Genomic DNA, 16,126 nt, shown 5'->3' on the forward strand with positions numbered 1-16,126 from the left:
ACAAAAGAAACGGGAATGATCAGCTTTCTGGTTTCAGGAAACACTTGTCTATGAGTCATAAATTTTCACAAGCAGAAGCTAGGCCAAAACAGTGCTGCACACGACCCTAGACACTGTTTACCTCAGACACACTGGTTCCAAACCAGAAGGTGTCAGTGCAGCTGAGCTGGATTCAATTTAGTCTCAATCTAAACCTCTGTGCCCTACATATGCCTGGTTACAGATTTCACTTCCCTCCAGGCCCACATCAGGAATGTATTTCACAGACCCCTAAATAACCATCAAAAGTCCTTATTGTCATGTGTCACTGTACGAAATTGGCTGAAATTAGGGCTACTGTTTTTGCTCCAGGCTTTACTAACCCACCAGTATCAAAACAATTTTCCCAAATGACCTTCTGATTGAGGCCACAAGGACATCTTAGCAGTGTTTGGCAGTAGTAACAGAGAAAACCAGGACTCTCTTAAAGTGCTATCATTTTTAGTACACACTGGTGAGACACATGGTGATACTGCAAAGATGAACAACCTGCAAATCCTAGCTGGTGACTTATTCTTTCCATCATCCCCAAAGCTGTCACTCAAGATATTTCTGGAGGTCTGAGGAGCATGGCTCCACCATTCCCCACTTCAAGCTTAAGATCCTAAACTATGGTCCCTCCCCAAATTTAAATACATATCCCAATACCAAAAATACTATTTTAAATATTCACTGCAGGGGCTGGGGATTTAGCTCAGCGGCATAAGCGCCTGCCTTGGAAGCAGGCAGTCGTGAGTTCGATCCCCGGTACCGATAAAAAGACAAAAAAATAAAAAAATAAATAAATATTCACTGCAACACAGCATTTGGTTAAACCTCTTGATCCTAACCTACTGCTACAAAACAATCACGATTAGTACACTGTACTAGTTTTTCTTTTCTTTTTTTGTTTTTGTAGTATTTTGGAATACTATATTAGTTTTATCAGTTGGCTTCAGCATTTATTGTGTAAGCCCCTGACAGGTCCAAATTAAATAAAACAGTTAATATAAACACTAATTAAAATAGTTCTGTGTAAAAAGAAAGTTTTCATTTTTATATAACGTACTCACTGAAGAAATGATGCAACATACAGAAGGGGGAAAATCAAAAAAGAAGGAATCACGAATCATTTCTTACTAGTAACTAATGCATATATTGGGGGTATAGTGTTCTTTTTTATGTATATAAACATAAATATCCTCTATAAAATGGGGTCATAAATACATAAGATCTTGTAATTTGCCAGTTTACTCGATATATATATATATATATATATATATATATATATAACAGCATCATTTTAAATGACTACATAATGTTGCATTACAGGGGATCACTATAAATTATTTAATCGGTTTACTATTAGTTGTTTCTGGGTATATTTTATTAAATTATTAGATCAGGGACTCCTGCATAGTCTAATAAGTAAGAGGCTTTTGTCTTCTAGCATTTCAAGTTTAATTTTTTTGACTAAACAATGATAAGAAACAAAGTTTACCCCACATCTCTTAGCTACTTTTATTTTTTCAAGGCACATATATGAACTAACTCTAAATTGATGTGAGAAACAACTTTATTTTTCCAATGAAGACATACTACAAAAGAATGACTAAAAAGAGTGACTTGTCTCTTTATAGAAATAAACATAATGTTTTGGGGTGCTTGATGGGTACTAAACCCATGGCTACACACATGCAGAGTGTGTGTGCCCCAGAGCTACACACCTTGCTCTGACAGCAGCCTTCTTACTACTGTTGTTAAGGACATAATGGATGAGTCATCTGGAATTTTCCTATTGGGTATACAGTTACTGAGAATCCATAGGTTTTGAAGAAATTGTGTTTGTACTCATTCAGGGTGTTAACTCTCTGATGCCTGGTGACTCCCTTTTCAACACCCATAACAATGGAACACAATGAAATGTGTTCTAACTCTTGTTATTTCAGTTTTTCTAGGTAAATACATGAATTTTATTTTTAAAAATTTAAATGAGCTAATAATTGGCACTCTATGCCCTCTGGATATCTATCTTAGGGTGCAAGTGGCTCCAGGGCCTCTTATTTTCTGAAAATAGGCACAGATGCAAAAAATAAAGTCTATGCAGCTTGATGTCTAAGAGGTCAGTTTTCAAACTAGATCCAAAGCCTGAATAAGAACATACTTGCCACTTCAGGGCCTCTGCCAAGTGGAAAGTGAACGAGACTCCCCTTGCCTGTTTTTTTTCACTCCAAAGACTTTTACATACTCTGCAAACATAGAATTAAGTACGTTAATAGCTACAGAAGCCAAGGATTTTACCTAGCCTATTTTCAAGAGCTAAAACATTAGTGCCACAATTCCCAGCTAAGGGAGGGCATGTTCTTAGACACTGCAATGTGTTACTGTACGACACTCAACTGTACTGGTAAAACATGTCCTCAGAGAGCCAATTCTTTCCGATGATTACAAAAATCTTGTACTAGGTGCTATACAAAGTATAACAATAGATACTCTCAGTAGTCTGTCTTCAACCCAAGGCAATTCCCTCAAACAAAAAGCACAACGGAAAATACAGAAGAACAAAGATGTAACTAGCTTAAAACACACTTATAGATATGCAAGTAAATCTGAAGTGGGGCTCTTAGGAATCACTTAGGAGTCTTGCAGGCCATTTGCCTGAGTCCAGACTACTCATGACAAGCAAGGGGCAGAAACTTGTGCCTTGGATATTTCTACTGCTGTGTGTCACAGACTTGGGGTCAAATGCCTCGCATGTGCAACACTGGCCTATTCGAATGGAAACATGACAGTCCAGGGAACCCAACTCCAGGGAAGTCCTCACACCTGATAGCTCATGACAGCGGTCTAGATCTCCACAGTCCTTCTATGCTGCCCTGCTTCTAGGCTGTCACAGTGGGATGAGGAATGGCATGCCCACAACTGGAAGGTCAGGTCACCCACCAAATCTTCTCCAGAGGAAGGGACAGAGCTGGAGAACTGGAGGAGAACCAAACTTCTGCCACAGCCTCCTATCAGGAACATGCTTCCTGAAGACTACGACCGATTTAGCCAGCAGGGTGTGACAGAAAGTGACTATGGGATAATGTCAAGGGGATCCCTGTGTTGACTATACCACCTCTGTTCAACTGTCCCTGCAAGGGGGTATAAAAGGTGAAATGCAGTATGGGGAGTTATTTAACAACACTACTAAAGCACAGTAGACTGCATTTGATGGTCAGTGTTGCTGCTCCCACATTGTTTCATTTGTTCATTCGTTTAGAATGGCACTGTCAGGGCTTCTATGTAGCTCAGTAGGACAGCACTTGCCCAGCACGTGTGAGGCCCTGGGTTTCATACCTAGTACCACAAGAAAGAAAAGTAAGTCTACAAAGTAATGGATACTGCCTTAACCACTGAATTCATTGCAAAAGTTCCCTGGTTAATTATCAATCTTCTTCAAGCAACAAAAAGAAATCTATTGGCAAAGTCAGAGCTAGAAGGGACTTTGAGAGGTCACTTATCTCTTTGCTTCAAAGACAATACTGGAAACACTGCAGACAAACATAAACTCAGTTTTAGTGATTTCAAGAAAAGGTCTACATTTCTCCTACTTAATTTTTTTCTAATAGCTCACTGAGTGGTCCCTGAAATACAGCACAAATCACAATTGTTGTAGAGGCTTCTTCATACACATTGGCCTTGGTGCCAATCTCTGTACCAAGAGGTCCCAGGCCTGAGAGCCTGAGAGTCACACAAGGGCTCCCTTAGTGTGATGCCAAGGACCCAGGCTCCCACCGCCAGAGAGTTGCCCTGCACTGCCCTGGCTGGCTTGGCTCGTCAATCCTGAAGGAAACAGATCTGGTTGGTTCAAAGACACACATGGGTGGAATAACAATTCAAGAGTCTCTCAGTCATCTTTTCCCCTCCAGGCTAAATAATACAAGTTCTCTAACCTCTTATTATGGGCATCATTTCCCAACCCTTTAATCATTTTTTGGAGATTCTTTGTGGAGGCCATTCCAAATGCCTTTCGGTTGTGGAGCCAAGAATCAGACCCAGAACCTCAGTTGCAGACTCGCTGAGGTCGGCACAGAGAAGAGTGATTAATAGACGCAGGCGGCGGGCTCAGATTTATGAATCTCCCATGTGCCAGCTGCCTGGCTAGCTCTCCTGAGTCACACTCTCCTGACTCCCTGATGAGCTGCAGTAATAATACCTACCTTCCAGCTCAACAGCTGACTGGGCATTGTAAGCCAGCGTAGGGCTAAGTAACCTGTCCAGCCTCAAACCAGTTCAGGATGGAAGGTAGTTCCAAAAATCAAATTCAGATTTCTATCTCAATATCATGGGAGAAGTACTGGTCTTTGTGTCAGGGTTATCTTTCCACAAAATAACAGTGTCAAGGGCTGCTGAAGCTGCAGTCTCCTCCTGTCTACAAAAGAAGGAGACAAGGTGCTCACCTATCTGCGGACCTAATTGCAGCAAGAGGAAGGCAAGCAGCATCTTGAAGCAGGCACCACAAGAAGCTACAAGCTAACCTCAGCTCTGCTCCACCCTCTGTCCTTCTCTTCTTCTTTTCTTCCCCCAGGGGTCGGTTTCTGTGTTTGTGTTTTCACTGAGGAATTTTAGCCTGCAAGTTCCGTAGGAGTAGGAACTGTGCTCTCTTTGTACATGCTTGGGGAATTCATAACACATGCTGCATAGTAACAGTAGTCCCGGAACTTCCCAGAAACATCAGCATTCCTCCCAGTCCCTTCCCATGGACACACACTTCTGTCCTAGGCATCGAAGCTGAAGGACGGCATCTCCCTGCTCACTTTGCCTTTCACTTTAAATAACCCCGCTGACTCTGGATATAACACAGCCTCTTCTACCAAATGTCCTGGTGAAAGAAGAGAATGGCTCCATGCTCAAAGGCTCAAATGTATAGTATACTTCCTGCACTGCATACAGATAAATTTTCTACTGAAAACTTCACTCATGTGCGGAGTTGACTCAGGGGTAAAGTACTTGCCTACTGGTGAGTCTCTGGTTCAACTTCCAGCACTGGGGCAAAAAAATCATGAGGAGGAAAGGGAAAGATTCTGTTTCCATGAAACTTCCTCAAAGCTTTAGGGCAGAGGCTGTTCTCTTGGAATAAAACAAACACACCACAGCTACTCTGCAGTTTCTGGGTCTCTCGGCCTCTCAAGGGGCAGAAGACTAGGCTGAGGAGAGTGCCGAAGACTAGACTGAGGAGAGTAGGGCTGGTGAGAGCAGCTCTGATGGCATGAACCACGAGTGTGCACAGGGGCCTACGGGGATCACAGCGCGGCAGGTGCAACTGTGCACCACACAGGCTGAGGCGGCTGCTCCCGGCTCCGAGCAGGTCCTCCACCACCCAAGGCTCTCAGCATGTGACTCTCTCATTTGTGTCTGCACCAGTTCCACTCACTTCATCTGTCACATCCAGGTCCTAACAAGACAACTGAGGTTCAAATGAAGCGGGAACCCTCAAAATCAGTGTCACTTCGTTGGGTACAGAGGATAAGTTGGGATGAGAGAGACAGCACCAGCAAACACGGGAGAGTTCAGCACTGTCTCTTACATAACTGAAACTATCTCTTCTTTCCTGTGCCCAGATCACTCTCTCACAGTACATAAATCACTAGAACAAACACTCTGGAAGTGTTTATGAGCATTTTAACAAGTTGTCCAAAAATACATACATCCTACCAGCAGAGAAATCTATAGAAACCTGTTAAATTTTTAAAAAAGGACAAATTCTAGCCAGCTTTTCTTTCAGACAGCACTAAAAACTATAATTGATCAAATGAATTTTAGTGTGAAAACTTACAACAATCTTATACCCTTAAAACACTCCATTGAGATTCTGATGGTACCTTAACTAACAAAATAACAGGAAATGTTACATTCTTTTGATAAAGCATATATTATGAAGCATACACTGTAACACAATTCCTTGTATTGCTGAAGATGACACTAGAAAAATTTGTTATAATTAATCTGTACTATAAGTTTCTGCTCAAGAAAAAAGTTTCAGAAAAGTATTTTTCTAAAAATAGTTTAAGGATTCAGTTCTATTTTCTTTTCTTACATTCTTCTCCTACTTAGTGCTAAAACATTTCCTTTCATTGTTGATACTTTATGTCATTTGTATTTAAAAATCGGACAACACATAGAACAAAGAAGTCTTTAAATAAAGCTTTGTAAAACGGGAAAATGGCATTCTCAGCACTGAGGGCTTGCCTCCCTGCTCATAGATGGAGACTAGGAAGCCCAGTTGTTTCATTAAAATCAACATTCCTTGAGGTGATAAAGTTTACGCGGTAACTGAAAATTCCTGCCTGGTTCTATGCTATAAGCAGGCTGTTTGACAGTTTCCTCTGGGTGCCAACACACTTCAAACTAAGTAAGGTGATTCTGGCTTAATGTAAAATATTGAATATTTAATAACTCATGAATTAAGAGCAGTTAACAATAGTGAATTTCTTACTTTGAATAATTGTTAACTAAACTAGAAGATATCTTAAATTGCTGAAACTTTCCTACAAAATTAATTTCTCAAGAGGGCTTCTCTTTAGGATTACATAAGTCTATTTTAAAGCACAAAATCTTTAAAAATAAAAGTTGTCTATCTACACATCTAACAAAATTACACTTGAGGCTTCCATTATTTGTGTAGCATAAACTTGTAGAGCCTGGCGTAAGAGGAATGCACTTGTAACATTTTTTCCCTAAGAGTTAGGTTACCATAGAAAATAAATCACAGAGACACAATATAACATTTCAGGATTTATAGGTGCCATTTCCACTAAAAAACATTTTAATGGATAGGTAATAATTTACAGATTGTTTTTGCAAAAATAAAAGTAAGTGAGAATAAAACACTTTCTCTGGGAAAACAGAGTAAGGCAGGTTTCTCGCAGCAGTGCACAACTTTGCCATTGTTTTTAGATAGGTCTGAAGTATCAACACCAAGTTTCCAGTTTGCCCAAGAGATAAGGAATTGCTGTAACAGTCATTATTAGGAAGATTTAAGGCACAAATAACAAGGAGAAGTCTTTAAAATTCGCCCAGTACTTACAAGGAGTTTCAAAGGAAATCTGAACCACAGTTCTTCAGCAGGCTGCTCTCCCGATCATAAACACAATCCGAAGACTAAAATATCCTATCACATTAGGCTGAGAAGTCACATTTCAGCTTACTAACTTCTACTTGGGTAAACAGTTTTACAACTCATAGAACAAACCCTGGCTAAAATTAACTGCAGCCGAGCAGCCGGCAGGAACACGCTGATTTACATCATGTGTGCTGGGATTTATTCACTAGGACAACACTGATGTCCTCTTAATGGGAAATGTGGCCAAGGGGCGTGCCCTAGTGAACAATACATAGCATCATGGTCATGCCCACTGCTGAATTCAGTCCAACAACACTAACTTAAGTTGGTTTTGCAAGTACTGACAAAGAGAAAGAATAAGCTCTTTTTTTGCAACTAGCAATCACTTGATTTTTAAGCACATCCAGTTCAGACAAAACTTTGGCAACAAGGTGGCAGTATAGTATACTCTTCCCAAGGAAAGGCAGAGGAAAAGGATGTTTGGTCAGATTACTTAAACAGCATAATCAGATGTAATGCTATCGAACACACAGATGGCCAAGTCTGTCAATGAACGAGCTTCCATAAAAGCCTTTACAGGTGAAGAACCATTTACAGCCACTCGCTTGCCTCTGAAACTGTCTTTTACACCTCCCAACCAGTCACCATGATACAGACTCAACAGTACGCCACAATTGAAAGCAAACATCTCAAATATTTCAAAAGACATTGTTTCGGGCAAGGAACATTTTGAAGTGCATTTAGCAGCTTGGCTGGCTAGGAGTGGAAAAAAACAGTGTTCTATAGGTAACTCACAATCCTCAAAAAACACTGAAGCTCAAACTAAGACTCCAAGCACACAGCTGATAGGTAACAGAAAATCAGAACATGACAAAGTATAAATGCCCCTAGTAAGTATGACTTGGAACAAAGACACAGAACCATTTTTATCTATTCAGAGTGATTCACACTCGTTTGCTCTAGGCATTTCAGTTCTGATGTTTTGTTCTCACTGGGTATATTATGAAGGCCATCAAAGCACTTGTGAACTTCAGTCAACTCTGCAAATAACTTTAGATGTCATCTTCCCCTCCTCCTGCCACTTTTTGAGGAAGGGACTGATGAGCACTGCCTGACCTCAAACTCTCTGGCCTCAGAAGTGCATGTGCCACTGCACTGGCCTCCCTTCTTTGTGTTTTAAACAGTTAAGTAAACAGACATAAGATAATCCAATGACTGGAATCAACACTGGATTACTCTATCCCCTGTCCACACCCTGTAGGATGTAGCTTCCATATTAACTATTTAGCTATAACCCTATAGAAGCCATGAAGCTACTTTTGACCTAATTATTCTTATCCTATCATGGCATGTTTCAATAGAGAAGTCTATAAGTAAAATACTATGTTTGACCTAAATGAGAAAGTAAGAAAAAGCAAATATATTAAGTTCATTTATGCCAGAATTTTGCACTGGAGAAGAACTCAGTGTTCAATGGAGCTCACATCCATTGCATGTACTGAAGGTGGGTGACGCTGAGCAATTTTCCTGTCTCTCATGTCTCAGCTATGCTGCGTGTGACTCTGCTGTTTCTTTCAACAGCAGCCACACCTGCTACAAGATGCAAGAAGCAAAACATTCCACAGAAAATAGTGTGGCCTCCAACCTATGTTAGTCACTTTGCTGTTTCCTTTTCATTAGTGAACATAACCTGAGTCAACTTCATCTTTGCTGTAGGCAACTTACAACAGTAGACAAAAATCTGCATGTACCATTGACAAGTGAAGTCTCCCCACTTGTTCTGCTGCAAAAATTTTGGGTAGGGAGAGGAGGAAAAAGCAGCACCATGTAAGTAAAGGGTGGCCATTTGTGGGGTCTTTAATCCGGTAGATACAAGAAATAAACAATTCCTATTTTTGTGATTTCATGGTAATGAATTAACCTGAATAAAGATTGCAATGTGTATATTAATTTTCTAGTAGTTGCTTTTAAAAAACAAAAGATGAAATTAATTTTAATAACACATCCAATACATTCATTTCACAATGCAATGAATATAAGGCCTGTTATTGGAAGGCTTGCTGTGTGTATGCGAGAGTGAGTGGCATCTGGCAACCAGAGCATCTCGATGCAGAGGACCTGAGTCTGCAATGTCCAGTACACATATATGCAGAATGACTGTCACACGAAGGAGCTCACATCTGGAAACACTTTCCTGGCAACAGTTTTCTACAACTGTATTAACAATCACACACCTGTGAGTGTATGCTTGCTCTTTTATTTGCAATAAACGAAAACAGAACTGGCATATGAGAATGAAAAAGTTTAGTTTTGTCCTCACTGATTGAAAGTCTAGAGACTATACTTTAAGCCAGGTGTAGTGGTGCATGCCTGTAATCACAGCACTGAAGAGGCTGAGGCAGTAGGATCTTTGCAGAGACCAAGATCAGCCTGGGCTAAAAAGTGAGTCCAAGGCCAGCCTAAACTACAGGGGAGACCCAATCTCAAACACACACACACACACACCCCACCAAGTTTAGAGACTGTACTCTTAACTTCTGAAATAACATGCAAAAGGTTCTATGTGCATTTTCCTGGAGTGATAAATTTCTTTATAGCTTTACTGAAAAGGGGTTTGGGATCTAAAAAAACGGAAAGAGCCATGAGGCTAGCCTGGCAGGAGGCTAAAAAACAAAAAATGAAAAGCTGTGGAATACCGTGGAACTGAGGCAGAAAGGACCAAAAGGACCTTTAGAAAGAAAGGACCAAAAAGAAGGTAAATAAACCAAAAAAAAAAAAAAGGGAAGAACTTATTTTCATTCCTAGAGTGAAGTTCAGTTTTGAATCCTGTAGGCACTGGTGCTTTCAAGTTATCAGGCTAGATGCTACAAACAGAAAGAAGGGGCATGTTTCAGCTCATGTTTCAAGCAGGGAGCACACATGTAGTTCACTTTTAAATGAAGGTAATTTCCAGATGAAATTTAAGATACAGGCTCTTGACTATGGGAATATTCTGTATTTTGCTTTTACTGAGCATTTACTTTGCTCAGAAGAGCAATAGATCATGGAGAGATCACATATTCCAAAATACCTAAAAATTACAAACAAGAATAGCAGTTATCATCTTCAAATTGAATCTGGTGATTTGGTCCAAGGTGATGGAATAGGGGGAAAAATTCAGATTCTACCATAGTTCTCAGGTTTTTTGAGGATGATATACTCACAGCCTAAATAAATGTTTAATAAAAAAAAAAAAGTCATACCAATCCATGAGGGAAGAAATTCTTTTGAAGGGAGACCTAGGGTCAAAATGGAATGAACCACCTGCTCAGCATATGCCCTCTGGATCCTTCCTGACCCCTGGGCATCTGTTCCTGGTCTATAAAATGGGGTGACAATGCTGACATCAAAGGGCAGTGCAGGAACCCAATGAGGTGACAGGCAGCACTGGCGGCCAGCACTCTTAATAAACAATGGTGGCCAGCGTGGATGGGGCTGGGGACTTAGCTCAGCGGCATAAGAGCCTGCCTTGCAAGCAGGCAGTCGTGAGTTCAATCCCTGGTACCGATAAAAAGGAAAAAGACAAAAAAAAAAAAAAAAAAAAAAAGAATAAACAATGGTGGCTGCCATGATCACATCTCTGCTGTCAATGTGTACACACTGAGGACCAGTTTGGACTACTTTCTGAACAAGGATTAAAGGTTTCTTGCTTTTACAGCTCAAAGCTTCAGAGAATAGAAAGTTGAAAGGAACTTCCAATCATTGTTAGTATTTCAGAGAAACCTGGGGTCAATAAATGCTTTAAAAAGCCTATAACCACAAGGGCTTGTTTAATTTTTCTCTACTATATTTCTTCAGGTCTAGAGGCTGAATGAGAATTTGGGGCACTAAATAATTCATATGAATTGTGTGTCTTGGTACTCTGTACTAGTAATGATGCCCTATTTGGGCCTATTTCCTATATCCTAATCCTTGAGCCTGGCTTGGCCACCAGGACAACAGCAAAATAACCCACAGCCATAAAAAGGGCTCATTCTCTGGAAGCTTCCTGAGGTCTCTGCACACCCAGTCTGTCCAGACAGCATCTATGTTAGTGCAGACACCGTGTGGCCTGCAGAACTTTGAGGCATTCGAAATGCTTGTTCTCTCAGGAACCAGTGTCAGGTGGTTAGCTCTGCAGCACTCACTCACTAATGCACACACCTTTAATGAGCTGAATGCTAAAAAAGGGCTGGAAATACAGCTCAGCAGCACAAACGCCTGCCTGGCAAGCACAAGCTAATGGAGTTTGATTCCTGGTATCAAAAAAAAAAAAAAAAAAAAAAAGCTAAAGAAATTATGCCTCCTATTCACTGTATTTTTCAGAATGATCTCATTAGTATAATCCAATGAGTCTGTCTTAACACTAAAGAAATGAATTGAGTATCATTTTATACATACATAAACTGAGAACTCTGTAAATAGAAAGCTTTTTATTCAGCATTCTTTTTTTGTGAAATAATTCTTCAAGTAAGGTATTTTTGTTTTTGGTTTTTGTACTGGAAATCAAACTCAAGATCTTGTGCTTGCCAGGCAGGTGTTGTGCCACTGAGTCATACTCCCAACATGATGAATTGTTTTTAAAATTGATGAATAATATAATTTTATGACAAGATTTCTATTAGGACTATGAAAGTAAAGGCACACTATCACTGCTATTGTGTGAACACTTACTTTAATAGTTGATTTTGTTAAAGTACCCTAGAATTCCACTGGGAAATTTTATGCTACTATTAGTTATCTATTTAACAAACACTGGTTAAACAGCTGATTCCTGCTACAGGAAACTCAAGCAAGTGCAACCTTCGTATGAATGGCAGACAGCTGTGACCACAGCACAAAGTAGTATAAATGACAGCTTTGCCTTAAGGGGTCTATAATCTGATATGAGACAGATACATATGCTTTTTGTTATGCATTAAGGCATCATTAGTAAGCAAAAGATTAAAAATTTATACCAACAGGAATGTTAAAAGAATAGTTTCCAGTTGTGCTGGTCAAGAAAGATACCTTGGGAGAAATAACATCTAAATTGAGCCCCAGTGTGGTGGTCAGTTTTCAGCAGTGAAAGGAGTGGGGAGACCGTCACACAGAAGAGAAGCACAGGGCGCAAGGCAAGCTATGATGTGGGTCTGGGCAGTAGTTAGGGTTCAGATTTCAACTCCACACATAGCAGCTGTTTCCACTACTGGTTAGTTACTCATTTCTCCAAATCTAGGCTGTGAAGTACCCAATGACAATAAAGGGTAGGAAGCAATATGAAGATCAGAATGGTTTATATCAGTAAAGCACATAGAACAGTACCTGGCATAAACATTTTAAAAATAAATTCATAGGTTTATGCACATACAGCAAGAAAGACAGAGATAGACCAATGGCTGTATATGACTGCAGGTGACACTGTAATAGATACAGTGTTATCATCAAAGGCATCACCCAGTATAGAGAAGGTGCTAAATACACTTCAGTATTTGTTTTCCTTCTTTCCATTTTGCCTTGAGTTCATACACCTGCATCACAGCACAGGGTTCAAACATGTTTTCACGCCCTCCAATCTCAGTCGTCACTCCATTAAAAACTAAGGCTGTCCTTCCTCTATTTGGAAACTAGGGGCTTCCTCCTCTCTCTGTGATTCAAGCTGCTAGGCTTGGCATTGCTGGAGACAGACACCGCAACAGCCTCTGACTCAAAACAAATGAGCACAGGGATCTTATGCAATGAAGACACCTTAAAAGGAAAAACAAACACTGGCTTATTAATTGCAACGTGAACTTCTGTAATTTATTACTCTTTGAGCTAATTTAAAACAAGAAACCTTAAATGTACAATAATTGGAGACTTTGGAACAAAGTCAAACATTAGATTTAAAGATAAGTAATTTGAAAATTAGGAAAAAAATATATATATATTTTCAGTGCCAGGAATGGAATCCAGGGCTTCATAAACGCAAATATTCCACCACTAAGCTAAATCTCTATCTCTGAAAAACAAAAATTTTCCCCCAATACTGGGATTGAACCTAGGGCTTTTGCACTGAGCTGCATCTTTAGCCCTTTTTTCTTATTTTTTATTTTAAGACAGGGTCTAAGCTAAGTTGCCCAAGCTGGGCTCAAACTTTCCTATCTCAGCCTCCCTGAGAGCAGGGGCTTATAGCTATGCACCACCAGTTTGAGCTTTGAAAATACTTTTAACTGTAGTTTTATTATTTGAATCTAGCAACAAAATGTTAAATTGAGTTTTCTGTTTTTAAGACAGCAGTAATAGTAATCAAGTTTGACCAAAATAAAACAAGAGAACCTGCTAAAACCACTTGACAAACATTGCTTTGTCTAAATAAGTAATATTTTCCTAAAATTTTACTTATACTATGTATAGCAATCACTTTTTCACAAAAAATTGTGAAGGTAAATTTTACACATCACAAATCAAACTGTATTGCTAAATGTGTGTGGGACACAATCTCAACTGTTCGTCATAAATGTGTACTTTTCACTTCACCTACCACAGGAAAACAACACACAACTCCAGTCACACAACAAACAGCTGATTTCCCAGTATGTTTTACATTTTGTTACCTAAGTACCAGCTACTATTCCTTATTTGAATCACAACACTTCCTAGCAACAGTGTCTCATGGCGACTCAGCAGCATTTGTCCCAATACTAGAGTGCTGCATACCCAGCCCCTTTTTTATTTATTTTTCAAAATTTTGAGACAAGGTCTCCCTAGTTTCGCAGATGGGCTTGAACTTGCAATCCTCTTGCCTCTGCCTCCAGAGCTGGGAGTACAGATGTGAGCCACCACACCCAGCTGCACCACCTTTTTTGAGTAAGGCCTACCACACTACTAAACTTGGAAATTAAAGACTTTCTGAGGAAAAGAGGGCGACAGAAGAGCATTTTAATTAGAGCTGTACTGCTAGGTTCAATCAAATCCTAGCTCCACCAATTGTTAGTTTTAAGGTTATACACAAGTATTTAACAGAATTCAACTTCTAGGACTCTTACAAAGACAACTTAATGCAGATAAAGCATTCAGGATGATGCCTGACACAGATTTTAAAAATTATATTCACGTACATGCCTCACTCTGTGGATAGTTATATATGCATATACACTGACATAACAATGACAGGGAATTCCCAGGTGAAGGCTGCGGGGTAATCTACTGTGTGCTTTTAGGCTTTGAGGTGCCTCCACTGGCTCACTTTAGGTGGACAGGACATTTGCTAGGTAAGACTGAAAGGGCCCTTATGAGAACAGCCCTAGGTCACCACTTTTACTATCAGTAATTCAAGTATATTCCAATGACTCTTGCTACTCTACTCCAGATTTTAAGATTTGTCTGAAGGGTGCATGACTGAGAATTTATTTCCTAATTTTTAACAGTATTGCTGTGAATGGATATGATCTGCTCCCAAAAGAGACATGGTCATTTTTAGGGAAAGCAGTTCAAATCTACTTCAAATTAAAGACATGAATTATTCATGAGAGTTCTAACTGTACTAGGTCATGAGAATTAGCAGGTGGCCAGTGTCAACAGAGGGGACTGCTGGGGTCTCCTGATGAGATGTGTACATCACTGCATCCTTAACTGTGAAATATTCCATTTTAAAAAGTACTCCAAGGAGTACTCATTTTTAAAAAAGCACAATAAACAAATTCTGACTCTCAACCTAGAAGGATCAACAAGCCAACTCTAAGAACTATAATAACCCAATAATTATAATAATCCAAGAGGCCATTCTCAGACATGCCAGAGGCCAACTCCTTCACACAGGCACTTGGAATAGTGGACACAGTCCCAGGATACCATAGTTGATGGTAGACTCTGAAATAATGGACAATTATCCATTTTAGACCTTAATGCTTTCATTGTATGAGCTGGCTGCTTTTTTCTTTGATATTATGTTCTTGTCTCTGAAACAGTCAGGAAAGGTTGTATTTCCCAATTGTTTGACTCAGATATATGAAAAAATGTTCTTTGAAAAAATGAGTGGAACTCTCCTTTTTATTTTCCCAAGTTGAGATCCTTTCATTTAAACCATATTAAAAAAAGAAAAGAGAGAAAGAAAGCTCTTTACAGAGCCAGATTCCTTTAAGGAATCAAAACCAAAAGGAAAACAAAAACTCTCTTTTTAATAAAATAGATTGAAATATAAAGGAGAAATTAACATTTTGATGATGAAAAGAACAATCTTGTCCTTATTCAGGGTTTTAAAGGAATCAGCAGCTGGTTAGACTGAGTACTGTATTTGTTCACTAGCAACATATCGAAGCTAGCACTACCCAGATCATAACACCAAGCCAGTTTGTACTGTTCTTTGTATTAGCTTTGAATAAGCCATCTCTTTTCATAGGAGTTTTATGTTGCTCAATGTTTGGGAAAAAGTATTAAGGTAAAGGGCAAATAAATAACTCAGAATATTCCTCAGACAATGTTTGAAAGACTCTGATATCACTTACTGAATAAACCAAGCTCTTTCAACAAAATCAACTTAAACTGATCACTGGCACTGAAAAAAACAGGAAGAATAAATCACAAACTCACAATTTTTTAGAATATATTGAATAATTTGGAGACAAGAAGGAAAAAATTCTTAAAAATAGCCAAGAGAAAGATTAGACAGCAGCACAACACAAAGGCTAGAGATGAGATTAAAATTAGAAACGCATAATGCCAGAGCGCCTGTCTAAGGATATCTTTAGGCCAGTAACTAAATTGAGATAACCCACGGGCCTGCAGGAACCACTGTCGCCAATCTACTGGCTCATTCTCTCTCATTTGGAAAAATTTCTCATGAGTCGCAGGAGACAGCTATGACATGACTTTATGCTGTTAGACTGACCAACACTCAATGTGTGGGGATATTTTCAAAACTGGTCTTTACTTTCCTTGCCCTAGAGAAGACACTTTGACTTTTCATAGAGGAATAAAAAAGCAATAGAAGAGGAAAAAGTTCTCAAAACATTGCTGACCACATGG

General features: G+C 39.4%; 1 protein-coding gene across 6 annotated transcripts in view; it reads right to left on the reverse strand.

Annotated features, from left to right (window-relative positions):
• The window catches only part of Slc20a2 (solute carrier family 20 member 2), a 96,702-nt gene that overhangs the window by 53,929 nt on the left and 26,647 nt on the right, over positions 1–16,126 (reverse strand). Inside the window, exon 1 of one of the 6 annotated variants that reach the window (XM_003464552.5) lies at positions 7,088–8,919. The exons of the other annotated variants lie outside the window; for them this stretch is intronic. The gene's annotated coding sequence lies outside the window, so the exon portion shown is untranslated. Of the gene's footprint in view, positions 1–7,087; positions 8,920–16,126 lie in introns of those variants that run through there. 6 annotated transcript variants of the gene reach the window in all.

The sequence above is a fragment of the Cavia porcellus genome, unplaced genomic scaffold (assembly GCF_034190915.1).
Source record: "Cavia porcellus strain 051 isolate PalLab524CR breed Dunkin Hartley unplaced genomic scaffold, mCavPor4.1 scaffold_29, whole genome shotgun sequence".
In the NCBI taxonomy this organism is placed as follows: domain Eukaryota; kingdom Metazoa; phylum Chordata; class Mammalia; order Rodentia; family Caviidae; genus Cavia; species Cavia porcellus.